Genomic DNA, 14567 nt, shown 5'->3' with positions numbered 1-14567 from the left:
GTCAGTATCCACATACATTCACGAAGTATGTTTGGGTACTTTTTCGCAGGGACCCATAACCGATGCATTGCCATATCAATAACCGGAATTGAATATGGGCGGCTTTGTTGTGGTAGTGCTGGACTGTCTCCTTCCCGTCTTTGTGCATTCATTGGTTTGCCTTCCCTCCAGGCTTCATGTGTTGTTGTCCTCTTCTTAAACTTCCCCGTTTGAGAAACCCCCTCCCCGCATCTCTGTTTCTCTGCCATGCAGCCTCTGCCCACGGGCGATGCTGTGCGGTGGATGCTCACAGGGCAATGCAGCCGCGCGGTGTCATCGCTGTCTTTTCTTTGTGATAACCTGACTCTTCTCTGGTGTCACTGTAAACGTGAACGTTGGTTTGAGGCTCACAAATGTCTTGCTCTCTTGTCCCTGAATGACTCGTAGGATGGATCTAAGACCCCGACGTCAGGTCCTTCTCCTTTTAGGGTGCCAGAAGGTGTTCTCGAAGAGCTGAAAAGCCTGCCCTCGTGCTTGGCAGGTGGTAAGAGGTCCTGACTCCCCATTTTCTCAGGGGGTTCCCATCACTGCTCTGCAGCAGGATGCACTCGGTGGAGCAGGTCAGCCCAGCGCAGGCTATTGGGCAGGGGTGGCCCTGCCCAGAGCTTGCTAAAAGGTAGCTCCAGGTCAGCCTGTAACAATAGTCCGAACCACCTCCCAGAGGGTTTGGAAGGGGTAAGTCATGAGCGTCACGTACCGTGCTCTAGCTCCCGTCGCTCTACCTGAAACACCTGCCCTGAGATGCAGTTACGGTGTCAGACCCAATGGTCTGATATTACTTCCATGTGTGTAATGTGGTAAGATGTGCCATGCTCAGGTCTCCTCCAGGAAGGAGTCTGGGAAGTGTTATCAGGATCATCTGGGAGACAAAAACAAATAGAATTTTCCACTGGCAAAACCTACACATGAAGTGTACTTTTATTTCTGAATTAAGATAAAAAAGATTAGAAAGACTGTGCCAGAAAGCCATAGTGACTGAGGTAATCTACTCCCCAGTTAAAAATCCAGATTGAATAGAGAGTTACAAAAGAAAAACTAGGCAGCAGACTGTTCCACCCACCTTAAACCAGGAAGGAGTAGAAAGACAACTGTATAAACCTTCCATGCTTTTAATTAAAGGGCTTAGGAAGGGCAGCCTCTGGCGTCCTCTGTGGAGGCGCTCGGGGTGCACAGGCACTGCCTGCCTGCCTTCCCGCCTGCCCTTCTTCAGCAGCGAGTTTTCCAAAGCACTCAGTCTCTTTTACGTGCAGAGGATCTAGCGTGTCTGCAGTGCAAAGCCGTTCACGAAAGTGACCGAGCAATTTATGCATGACCACCCTTCATCACAGAATGCAGCAGCAGAAGGAGTAGGAGGGGAGGGATGGATTAACCTGCAAAAAGCTGATAGTGTTTGTCATAAAAGTTCCTATCCTTGTGATTTTTCACAGTTGCTTCAGACTACCAAGCAGCTGAAAATAAGCTAAGAAATTATTTTTATAGCTAACAGAAGCCAGGAAGAAGACAAGAGTCACGGGTGATGTGGCAGTCGTGCAAGGTGGTGATAGGAGAACCTCAGTCTATGTGTTGTTTAATGCTGGGTTTTGTAATTGGTTGAAATGTCCCCTTAGCCTGATAATATTCCCAGCTTTCTTCAGGGAATGATGGTTTGTGATGTACAGTTACAGTCGGAATGGGCTCTAGTAGCACTTTGGGTTTTAATCTCCACAAGTAAGCACAACACAGAAGCACAGTCTTTTCTCAATTTGAAAAATTGATGTTCAAGTCATATAGCTTTGAGATGTGTTTGAATTCACGCTGTCTGCAGAAATTTGCAACAAATGAGCAAAATTATATGTATTTTGGGGGGAGCAGGATGGAGACTGGGGAATGGAAATGAATAGCATTCTTTTATAACAATCCCTGCCTTATTTCTGGGAGCACAGTAAAACAGAGAGGTCCTTTTCCAAAGTATGGTATAAAATTGAGAATATGAAAACCTTTGAACACAACAGAGAAAAAATTTAGAGGAAGCTAAAGTTGCAATAGATATGAAACTACATGAGCTAATCCATCTTTAACTGACTGAGGCCAGTTTGCAGATGAAAAACAACATCTGTTCCCCTGAAAGACAATGGGAAGGTTTGGGGGGTTTTTTGGTGGTTTTTTTTTTAACGAAAAACTCTCACAATGGATAATAACTTAGGGCTGAGTCCTTCCTTCTGGAAATCAGCACTGGTATCAGCAGCGGCATTGCCATTGAAATGTTCTGTTTGCCTCACATAATTAAATAATGCTGTGTTAATCCCTCCACTTTCCTAACTTCAGTCAGGTGAACAGCTAGGATAATGCCATGGCAGTTGCTATGAAGTTATACAGCTGCAGAGGCAATTTAAAAGGTGTCCAGAGTGTCAGAAAATGAGTCCCTCGTGCTGCAGCATCAGCAGAGAAGACAGTAGGTTGGGGTGGGAGATCGTGGCAGAAAACCCGGGTTATTTGTCTGTAGCTGCTTATGACAGTAAAATAAATTTGTGGCTTCGTTTAAAGTTGGCGCAGGAGGTTTTAGCCAGCAGCGCCCACTGGATCTCTGTCTGTCTGCCCTGCTTTCCCTCGTGCACTGACAGCAATACAAAACACAGATAGTCCTGTAGAAACACATTTTTAACTCATGCCTTGCACCAGTCAGAATACAGAGCATCAGCCTCCTCCTTATTTAATCTAGGCTTTGCAGCAAGGTGGTTAATTACTACTCTCATTTACAACTTCACTTCGTTGCAGCTTCAATGGGTGTTTTCCCAGAGGTTTTGCTGCTGGAAGGAGACCGATCCTCCTCCAATGTTTCAATATCACGCCAGAGGTTACAGAAAAACACCAAAACTGAGTCAATGTTTAATTGCAGATAGATGAGGGAGAACTTCAGGCCAAGGATCTCCGATAAATCAAGGTCAGTGACTGATGGGATGGTCAACATTATCATCACCGGTAGTTTTCCAGGATCTTCCTTAACTCCCAGACTAGGAAGTTACTTTTTGTAGAAAGCGAAGAATCTGTAGTAATCCTGAAGATCTTGAAACCCCCTTCTTACTCTGACTCTGAACACACAGTAACTATCCTATTTTCAAAATATCTTTGAAAATTCTTTTCATTTTTATTAGTGTATATGAGTATAAGCTATGTATTTCTGTATGTGGAAAGGGGAGTGTAAAAGGAAAATGTCACCGACACCATAAGATGCTGAAACCTGAAGGTTTTGTCAGAGTCAAATGCCTCTGACTCCTACAGGTCCCTTTCCTTATCAGGCATCTATTTTCTCAGGGCTGCTTAAGCACTAACTAGCCAAAGAGTAATTCCCATCTAAACCGCTGAAGTACTTGCACTGACGATGAGGTTCCAGCATGTTCTACTCCTCTTGCAGTGTACAAACTCTGTCACCATTGAAAGTGGTACACACAAAAGACCTTCCATCTCACCAATTTTTCTTCTCACATTCAGTATAATTACTCTAACCAACTGGTTTGACCTTTCATTATTAAAAATTATTTATAAGATGCATGTGTAAAATTTCAGCACAGGACTTCTGACGTTTTCTAGATGTTCATACCCCATGTTCAGCATCCTCAAAATTACTTTCAGGGATTACCTATAAAAATATTTTGATTTTTAAATAATAACCCTTAAGGATTCCGTACCGTTCCAAGTAACAGAGACAAACCAAAAACATACATAACTTGTGCAAAACCCGACACTGTGTTTGAGAGCCGTAGCGACACACGTGTGCATTTCTCTGCTGGAGCCTCTTTTCACATTTGGGAGTTTGCTTTCTCAACTTAAGTGGTAATACTTAACGCATGTAGAATTAGCTGCAAAAGTTAAAAAACTGGGGCCACAGCTGATGTCTGTTTTGTCAGCCATTGCCAGGAGCTGTAGTCACTTACAGATCTTTCATCCCTTAGCATAATTAGTTCACAGGTGGTGCCTTGAAAAGCCTTTGAAGATGCTGCTGAATTCTTAACGCTGACTAAACAAGTAACAGTGACAGGTCAGAGAGAATAATCGCGGAATCTTCTTTAATTAATGGTTTCACATACTATGAGGGACTTTTATAAAAACCGGAACTGGAGAGAGAAGGACTTTAACTTATTTAATTTTCTCAGGAACAAAAGCATATTTTTAAATGAGCACTCTGGGCAGGTTGGAAGGTGGGGCAACTCCTTGAAATTCAGTTACTTCTCCCTAATCTGCCTCACTGCATATCTAATACATTTAATATGCCAGAATGCCCAATAATATCTAATTTCAAGCAGGCTCTATGTGTTTCATAGGACATATTTTTTTAAAAATCTCCCATTTTTTGTCCTCTTATGCAGCTGCAATTCCCATTTTAATCAGTAAATTATTAGTGTAAGGAGAATCTACAGGGTTGGACTCTGAATCTCAGAACTTTTGGCATTCTTTGTCGCTGTTAATTTTGTCTTTACTTGATGAAAGCATTATACACCTTGAGCTAGAGATTTCTGCATGTGGGCAGGAGACACATGGGTACAGCAAATAGTGGGGTCGCGATGAGCCCTGAGGCACAGGGGGATGCCTGGCCTCGAGAAACAGCTGGTTACTCATTTTCACCAGCCAACACTCAGACTGTTCTCTTTTTTTTTCCCAGTTTGTGGAATTTCTTCCAAAACACTAAACAAGCGTGATCAAGACTGAGGATAACAGGTCCTGGATCACTGCAAGTTTATCTTCCAGATCACATTAGAAACAGATGTCTGGCTGTTCAGAGAGCTTTTGGCTCTCCGTGGCCACCTCACTGCCTCCCAAATAAGCCCACCCTGGGAAGGAAGGCAGGGTCGCCCAGCCGCCCTCCATCTCCTTCAGCTGGTGGCTGAATCACCCTCCAACACCCAGCAGAACACCACCATGGGTTCTTTTGTCCCAGTTAACAGATATAAAAGCATATATCAGGCTACCGAGACTTGCTATGAGTAGGCTGGCGTCAAACAGGTAAAAGTTATCTTACAAAAAAAAAAAGTATTAGTCTTATATGTTAATTATTTTAAAGCTTTATGTTCATAACGTATTACAGACTTTTCTGTTGCATTTCAGAACTCCAGGCAGATGTGTAATTCCAGCATAGTCCTTTCTGCCAGAAAAGAATCATTTCTTTATTCACCCAGCATTATGCGTGTGCACAGTTTATCCAGTATCTAATGAGTTATGGTAGGAACACGCTGCAGAGCGGTGCAGGTTCCCAAACCAGGAATGCTTAGAATTATATACAGCTGCACTATGGGAAATAACTGCCTTTAAAGTGTTATACTCATCTTCTGTTGCAAACAGGTGAACTTTACATTTCTAAACCATTCTGTGAAAGCTGCATCCTTAAAGTAAAATCTGTGGAATTAGGTAAATGTTTCTGTTTAAGTAAAATGCATGTTTCAAATAACTCACAGTGTGTGCTCGGTGACATTCTGCAATATTTAAAGACTGCATCATTTCAGAGGACTGTTTGAACACAGTAAATCGTAAGTGTATTATTCACTGCTTGCTGAATAGATGCATCATTTAATATCAAAAGAGCTACTTTCTATCAGCTGAAAAATAGGATTAGAAATAGGTCATTTTTAGTCCATTGATTCCTACTCTATAAATCAGTATGTAAAATGCAGGAATATTTTTTGTGATACTGTATTGCCTACATGCCTTCTGTCATGGGGGATTTCAATATTAATGAGTTTTTCCACAAATATGAGAAGCCTGCTTAAAAGGAGAAGCTGCTTTGATACTCACCGATTTGTTTAACCGACAAAATCCAGGGTTTCACACCAAAATGAGAATGCCTGAATATTTCAGAATATAATTCATTGATCAGTTTGCTGAAACTTCACATTTTAACCAAGAAGCGCTCTTGAGAAATGCCAGGAAAGCAGTGCAGGGGACATCTGTGAAATAATTTCTGTAGTCTATGAAAAGGGTAGAAGATGTGGAAGGCAGGCAGAGATGCTCAGCTTACTAGCTGTTGCCGCTGCGGCGTTGACCCTTTCTCCTACCCAAGTGTGTCGGATACCGGGAGACGAGCCACATCTCGAGGACTTGCTTGGCAGGCTGACTCCTCCGGAGTCTTTCTGGGGGATGCTCACTACTGCACATAATTTCTCAGCTCCAAGGGATCTGTGTCATTGCTGTTGGTGGTTTATCTTTATGCAAATTCATTTACCTTATTGTAAATGGCATTGGCATTTGTTGTACATAAGCATATACCGTGTAGGAATGGCAGCATGGGAACCAGCACGCCTCTGAGACACAGGGTGAGCTCTCTGCAACGCGGCACTACCTTCCCACAGTTAATGGATTTCTAAAAGGTAGACTGTTCTTTATTTATAGCTCTGGCATCTGTTTAATAATTCTTTGTAATTTATATAGATGAAGTACATGACCGTCTCAGTTCATGTGTTCTCTAGGCCTCCCCCCATCTCAGTCACAGGGTGGTACCCGATGCTGTACAGGTGGGGGGACCCTGGCAGAGGATGGAACCCCCGGGATGGTGCAGAGGTGCACGGGCTGGAAACATCTGCTCTAAGGGCAGGCTGGGGGTTGCGATCCATGTATATAAATTTTGTTCTTCGTCTACAGAGGTGATTACCGCTCCCAAGGTATGCCAGGGAATGAGATGTGTGAGTACCTTGCGGCTTGCACGGTATGTGACACTCCATTCAGGCTCACACAAAAGGCCACCAAAGCCATGAGCAGCAACGCAGCATGGTGTGCCACAGGCAGGGGTACCGCTCTGCAGCCCCGCACCAGCTCGGCAAGGGCAGGGGAAATGCACAGTGCAACCGCCCAGCCTCCATCGCTGCAAGACACCGTAAAGCTGCTCTAAAAGCCTGCGCATCTAAGGACATGTTCTGATCGAGCAAAGGGAAGCAGGAGAATCCAGAATGTGATTCATTAGCAGAAAGAGAGCAGTCTCTGTTTTTATTTATCACATAAGGGTATGTTTTCTGTGAAGGTTTTATCAGCCAGAATTGGCTGACTACAGTAATTCTTACAGGAATAAATATGCATATATCCAGCTAGATGAGATGTGTAGCCATGTGCAGAAATCTAAAAAGTATATATATAACTATATATCTGTAACTTCAGGGAGGGTCCCAACTCTGTGCAAAATATAAAAGAGCCTACAGCTACAGCTGGTTGGAAAGGATCTGACAAACTTGGATTGTTAAGGGAGGGAAGGCTTGGGGGAATAGGGGACTTGTCAGGAAATGCCTATTTGAAATCTCCATGAATATGTCAGTTTTAAAGAAATTCAAATAAAAGCCTGTTGAGTTTTGAGTGGGAAAAAAAAATGCTGGCTTCCTTCCAGGCTACCCGTCTCATTCCAGGCAACACTTCTTTTTTGTCTTTTCACTGTCTGAATTTCTCACCAAATGGAAATTTCAGTTTCTTGCCAGCTGCATCTAGAGTGTCTATGCAACATGGACAGTTTGATGCAGTTGCCAGCAATATCTCCAGCTAGGGATGAAAACCAACATCCAGAGATAATACAGGATCCGCCATTTCCTTATTCTGAACCTAATGTTTAATGGCATATCTCTGCATCTTTATCTTTTCCTTATTATATACCAGTTGCAAGGCCCAGTCTACCAAACTGTTTTTTTTTAAACTGGTTTTCGTCCTTCTTTAAACTTTCCAGATGAGCTCTTAAGCATGCCGTCAGGCAACACAAGAAAGACTGTGTGATGTGTTTTTCTTCCAATAGTCTCTTCTGGGTTAAAGAAAACAGAACAAACATTTGTAAGTAAAAACATGATAGTTGGTAGGTAAAAACATGCCCTTCAGAGACTGTGATCATAACAGGTTTATGCAGCAGTCCTAAACAATTAAATATTGTTTTGTCACAAGTTGTCGCTGCTCCCAGGAGTGTGCCTTCTTGGTTTTACCCTGTTTTGTGCAGGAACGTACCATTATCGGAGACAGACCTTCCCCAGGCTTTGACTATGAGCAGGCAGAGGTCGTTCGCTCGTGGATTTGGGAGTGATGAATAAAACAAAGGTGGTTTGCTCAGAGCCGGACCAGAGCGCAGGGTCTGGGCTGTACACTTACACTGAAGACTCGAGCCACTTGCCCAGTGTCCTGCTGCACCGTGACCTTTGCTTTCTGGCAGGCCCAGCTGCTAATGAGAATTTAGGACCCAAATACCAAAATACAAACCCAAACAACCAGCTTGTTGAGGATACAAGGCAATCCTCAATGTGAGTGTGGCAGGACCAGAAGTTTGCATCTCTGAGCAGCGAGTCTTCACATGAACCTCACACCTAGTTAGAGCACACAATCTAGGTGGAAGGAAACACATTAAGAGCTCAGGCCCAATTTACTACATGCTGCTCCATTAATCCAGCAAGGCTTACAAGGAAAATTCACTTTGTAGTCCTTCCTGTGCTTTGACACCTGTTCCTGTACATGATTTTCATTAAGTCCAGATTTTAACTGAGCTTCTGAATTTTACAGTGCCACAAAAAAGTGCCACTGTGGGGCCCTCTGGTTAAAGTTTTAAAGGTGGTTTTCATTAAGATGAAAGTTTTGCAAAATATTTTACCATTTTTCAGCTGCTGAGTCAGACATTTCCATAAGAAAAAGCTGTGGGCATTAGGCAGCAGAAGACTAACCCAATGGATGAGTGGCAGCCTGCTCCCTCCCACCCACCCACCTCCATGCTGTACCTCATTGTGACCGGAGACGCTGGGTGATGGGATGTTCAGTGATGCCTGTCAGTTCGAGCACCAAGATGAAATGATTGACCTTGACATCTTTTGTACGTCCTCCTTCTCATTTTTGAGATACCGACTCAGCTTGCATTTCTCTCTCAATCATATTCCACAATGTCAGGGATGCATCTCTGAAAAAAAATTGATAGAACTTATCCTTCTTAATATCTCTGATTGCAACAGAAATGATTGCCTACCATTCAGCCTCCTTATTCAACAAGCGCAGTATATAAAACTACACTGAATGAGTTTTCTGCCAAACTGAGGTAATTCAGAGAACAACTTGGTTTTGAAAGCTCAAGAGCATGTTCACTTGAATGAACGGGGTATGGATTTTATAATAGGAAAACAGCGAATAATTTGAATAGTCTGCAGTAAATTGTCAAAGCACAGCACTCTGGTTATAGAGACATTTCAGGAATAAGTAATACCTGCAATGTTGTTTGTAAGGTTTCCATACCTACCGTCTCCTTAAGTCCTCCCCTCCTGCAATGTACAGTCCCACTTAGCATTGCATTTGAAATGAAAAAGGAGCCACGTTTTACTAAGAGATAGAAATCCTGCCCTGTTAAATGCAGATTATCACTATCCAGGTCCCATTCCGTTATTTGGAAAGTCCCTTCTGTAGAAACTTGAAGGGTTTTAGTAGTTAAGGGTTATTCACGCTACAAACTAGGGAAAAAATATTATTGTTTTTGGAGCAAAATGTCTCTTTCTCCCACGTGACTCAAAGACTGTCAGAGGCAGTTTTAAAGGCATCCAAGTCCATCTCTGTCATCCCAAAAGCATGGCTCTTTAGACAGGCATGACATAGGGTGTACACTCAAAACAAAGCACCCTTAATTCCCAGCGAGGTTAGAAAAAGGGAAAGCTGAAAGCTTTCATCACTGACTGCCAAAGTTTACCTACTATCCAGAGGGGAATATATCTCATTTCTCCTTCTGTTACTATTTTTTTTGTTAGGAATATGACATCCATAACTACTTTGAAAGTTGCTAATGTTCCTGCCAAGTACCACGTACTGTTTTCTGTCTTGTCTTTCTAAATCCTGATTTTGAGCCAAAATCAGTGGCAGAAAGAAACTGCCCATCACCTGGCAGGGAAAAAATTCTGACAGTCTGTATGTGGTGCTTTCTCATGAAAGAGGGACACACACAATTTCGAGTTCATCTGATTGCAACCCACAACTACAGTGCTACGCCAAGAGGGGCTGAGCCACAGGTCACGAGGTGATTGGTGAGAATATGAAAGAACTGGGGCTTGGTGCTTTTTTTTTTTTTTTCTGTTTCAAAGTGCATTTTAGTGGTGGGTGTAGTGTGTTCCTGCTGAAGAGACCAGACTCCTGACTTCACAAGGGTGATGAGAAAGGGGATGGAAAATCAGACGTGAAAGAGACTTTTTGCAGCTGCCCTCTAGCCACCCAACAGCTCTTCACCTGGCAGCAGGGGCAGTTTGCCGTTGCAGTCAAGGGACCCTCTGCAACATGAGCTCACACAGCAGCGTGCAGCGTTGAGCACCTTCCCTAAATGGTCTCTCTAACCTTGCATATATTGCTTGGAAAATACATCTGCTGAAGTTAACTCATTTTTCACCAGGACATTTCCTAGAAGCCACATTACGTCACCTCCCGTCAGTATCAGTGCTCCTCCCCAGGCAGGGGATGGAGAAGGCATGGTGACACAGAGCATCTGCACAGCAGAAGGTGTTCAAAAGGTGCAACTAGTGGGAGAGTCATCCTGAGGATAATGCACTCCACACACTCATCCCCTACCATTAATCAGCATTAATTGAAAGGGGCCTCCCACAGAGGCACCAACACTTTCTTTCCCTCCCTCTCCCCATCTCCACCAAAATATTGTACTAATTGATTGAGATTTTCAAAGCCATAGGACTTAACGGGAGTTTCATGCCTAAAGCTCCCAGTCAGCTTGAAAAAATCTCAACTGGTTTTTTGGGGGTTTTTTCTTTTCTGTGTAATAACATATGCAAAGCTGAGCCATAATGTCTCCAAAATCCTCTGGATTAAGCTGAAAAGTGGGTGGGGAAGGCTAGTGGACGAAAAGCCTCCTGATGCGAAATCCTCCACCAGCAGTGAAAGCTGCAGAGGAGAAGCAGCACCAGCCAGGGAGGGTGGGGGGCTCTGCCAAGGGCCCCCCACCAGCCCCACAGTTCGGGGAGCCTCAGCAGAAAGCAAACCCAAAGCTGCTCTGGAGGCAAAGGCTTTCATCCCCCCCAGCACACGCAGGAGGTAGCTGCAGAAGTTCAGAGTCCTTCCAATGGCCCCGCCGTCTCCTGCTGCAATCCTTCATCAGAAAAGCCCCAAATAATTCATCATAGGGATCAGTGAATAAAGACAAATTGAATGGCATATTCTAACATGATACCTTTGGTTAAAAGGTGGACATCTGAACGTCGTGTGGCAAAAAGAAAATCTGCACATTAATGAAAAGTAACAAATGCTTGATTATAGGTGCTTTCTGCGTGGTTTGTGGATGGCTTTCACGTGACATTCGTTAAGTTCTCTTAGCTCACAAATGGTGGACCCCAGAATTAAAAGAACAGCTTCAAAGCAGCAACTTGTGTCCCTGCACAAGCAAGACACCATCTGCCTCGAAGGATTAAAGCTTGCCACAGATAGAGGGGGATGCCTATGAAATTCACATGCTTACATCAGTGCTGTGTCACATGCACATGTAGAAGACCTATTTAAATACATTGAAATAAGAGCTCCATAGCTCGACACACAGAAAGGAGGGCAAAAGCTATACAGTCACCAAAAAACCCAATCATTTCCAGTCAGCCAACAGATACACATGGTTTATAAGCTCCACTTCCTCCTAGATCAACACCTTGCAAGTAAGGGTAACTGCAGGCACAGACAAGACACTTGGGTAGCTGAGTAAGAATAGCTACAGGTGTCACTTGCACTCAAAAAAGGGAAAAACTAAGTTGTGGGAAGGAAAAAATCTGTTTTGCTAAGTCCTGCTGGGAAGAGGGTTTGTTATACTCAGAAAGTCAAGCATATGTTAATGACGAAAGGAAGGAATGGTGGCTTTATAATTTGCACGATGGACCTGCGCACAGGACGCGCAGCCTGTTCCCCGGGGCCTCACGCACTGCGCAGCAGCCGAGTCACCTTAATGGGGGGCGACGTGACAGAGGAGATGGATGCCTTCCCCTTGAGTCATTCTCTGATAAAGACACATCGCTTAGCGGCAAGATGACAAACTATATGTTCAAAGTGACAAATCATTTAATTAAAATTTACAAGCGGTTAAATACTGTTTGACCCAAATGGAGGCAGTTATCATGAATCAATTTTGGAGGAGGAACTTGACTTTTCAGCAAATCGATAGCTCACAGCTACAGTACCTGGACACTCATTGCATTTCTTATGTGTGGAGAGACCTTTGCTGGCTGCTGTAGAGGCTGGTTCAGAAAAGATCTCAATCAAGTTGAAAAGTAGTAACAATTTTACTTAGGCAGTGTTTGAACACTCTCAGGTTTCATGAATAGTTAATGTCACGTCAAGTGTTCAGGAAAAATGCTCTTGTATCTTAAGAGCAAATAGCTCAGATTTTGATGAGTTATGTTTTTTCATTGCATCTACAGGCCAGTGGAAATTGCAATCATCTTTCATGAAAAGGCTCAGCAGTTTTTATTATAGGAAAGTAGGGGTGGCCGTTGCATTTACTAACTAATGTAGTAAATGTGAAATTGCCAGGGAAACACGCTTTTTTATTTATGCTGCTGGGTACATAATGTGCTGGTAGTTTCATAGAAATATACGTTAGAGGAATTTCACATGCCAGCAAGCTGTAGATCTCTTTTATGTATATGACTTATCCAGTGTCCTTCTATTTCAGACATACCCCATTACACAGAGCAAGATTAAGCAGTATTGACATACAAGGCGAACTGGAGAGATAATGCCGGTGTAGTCAGTCATAATTCAAGGTGGCACTACGCTTTAGCTCTCCTCGAATTAGTAAACAGTTCGACTTTGTTACTTATTTCATCCTTCACCTCATTATATGTAATAAAAGAGCTATTGATGATTAATTGCATGGCTATTAGCACGGCTGAGCAGTAAACTTCCATGGATTTTTTTTTTTTAATATACCTATAAATGAGAGCAATATATACACTACACAGAAGTATGACCAAGAGAAACCCCAAAGAAACGCTGACGAAAATCAGCAGAACAACTGTATAAAACCCACATCTTTAGAAATCATCTGACAACCACCTCAGCGGATGATTTGTTTAAAGGTTGTCAGCTCCTCCAGCAAGAGTTCCTTTCTCATACACAACCACCAAAAAAAGGCAAGAAATCATGTACTAACCTGCTTAACTCAATATCCTTTGTCAAGATCAGAAGAATGATGCTGAAACTGTCCAGAAACTGTAAAGTTCAGTGCAAAAAATTATCATTCACAATGCTATACGACGCTGCCTCAATGTAGCAGAACCAACAAAATCTTCATGATATATGAGAACTATCAAAGGTTGCCACTGAATACATAGATTTAATATGCTGCTTAATTCAAGAGCTTATTTACAATGTCACACTTCATTTTGAGGAAAATTATTCTGACAACCAATCATTTAAAATATAGAAAGAATGTTTTACAAAAGGTCAGAAGTACAAATATTTTACATATTAACTACTAATAAATTCATTGTCTCTAAAAGTTAGAAGGATCAGCAAATGTCTTCAAAGCTATTTACAATATTTCAGCACAAGACCCAACGTCTAATTACCAACGTAAGTTGTAAATAATTGTCAAGTATGCAGATGAGCCAAAAATTCCATCAAATTAGAGTAATTAGCTCCCAAGTCAAATTTTTCTGTCACATTAAAATGCTTTTCCTTTTCTCAAACGTGACACTTACAAACGAGGGCAACATTGTCAGAGAAGCAGTTATTGTAGGCTGCCAAAAGTACGTGCATAAGTACCCAAAAGCACACACCACGCATTTTCCTTCCAAAACAAACTGTATCCCCCAGCAATGGCTTCACCCTCCCCCCACCCCACCCCCTCCCCGTGCTTGTGCTGCAGCACCACTCTGAGTTGGGCAAATTCATCAGACTGGAACCTCTGCAGGTGGCTTGAAAGTTACACGCGTTGCATGGAAATCTGAGCATGGTTCCCTCTCATGGGGAGCCTCTGTTCCTGCCCCTCCTTCCTTCTTTTTCACCGAAGAACCTTTCCAGACTTCATGGTTTGGGGTACAGATGAGGACTGAGCTATGGACTACAACACCGGGATGGGCGAATGGAAACAGGGGGCTGGCTTGCTTTCTCCAGCACTTCTATAGTCTTATTCTCCATGTCCTCTTAACCACAGCTGCCTTTACCATGTCCAGTGGAAAATCATGAGCCATCCTCCTCTGTTTAAGTATGGACTTCCATGCAGAGACCAGCATCAGCCTGTTCTGGGCTCGATGCCTTTACTTTGTGTATTCTTTTCTATTTAATTTTAAGCTAAATGAGTGATGATTGCTTTTGTTGACTGCTTGTTGCTACAGGGCTAGATGTGTACTAGAGACATGTAGGTAAGAAGGTAGTCCCAGCCTTGAACACACTGCATCCAAAACTAGCAGTATGAACAGAAAACTGCATAATATCACTAAATAACACACTATTTATTTTTTCCTTCCCTGCAAGTTGCCTTTAAAATGATCCTTTCCTACTGCTATCCCCCTTTATCTCTACAGTTGTTGCTATTCCACATCTTCCAGACAAGACAAAAGAGTTTAAACTCAAAAACACAAGCTGGGTTT

General features: G+C 42.9%; 1 protein-coding gene and 1 long non-coding RNA gene across 3 annotated transcripts in view; one reads left to right on the top strand and one right to left on the bottom strand.

Moving 5' to 3' along the window:
* Positions 1 to 14567, top strand: part of NEGR1 (neuronal growth regulator 1) — a 295944-nt gene that overhangs the window by 262741 nt on the left and 18636 nt on the right. The gene's annotated exons all lie outside the window — the stretch shown is intronic.
* On the bottom strand, positions 8 to 13480 carry LOC129737204 (uncharacterized). Its single transcript, XR_008734770.1, has 3 exons — positions 13127 to 13480; positions 8736 to 8911; positions 8 to 898 (listed from the first exon to the last, which is right to left on the bottom strand). It is a non-coding gene; the product is annotated as an uncharacterized LOC129737204 (long non-coding RNA).

The sequence above is a fragment of the Falco cherrug genome, chromosome 12 (assembly GCF_023634085.1).
Source record: "Falco cherrug isolate bFalChe1 chromosome 12, bFalChe1.pri, whole genome shotgun sequence".
NCBI classification, from domain to species: domain Eukaryota; kingdom Metazoa; phylum Chordata; class Aves; order Falconiformes; family Falconidae; genus Falco; species Falco cherrug.
The sequence above is the reverse complement of the archived record's forward strand: the minus strand, read 5'-3'. Positions and strand labels throughout refer to the sequence as shown.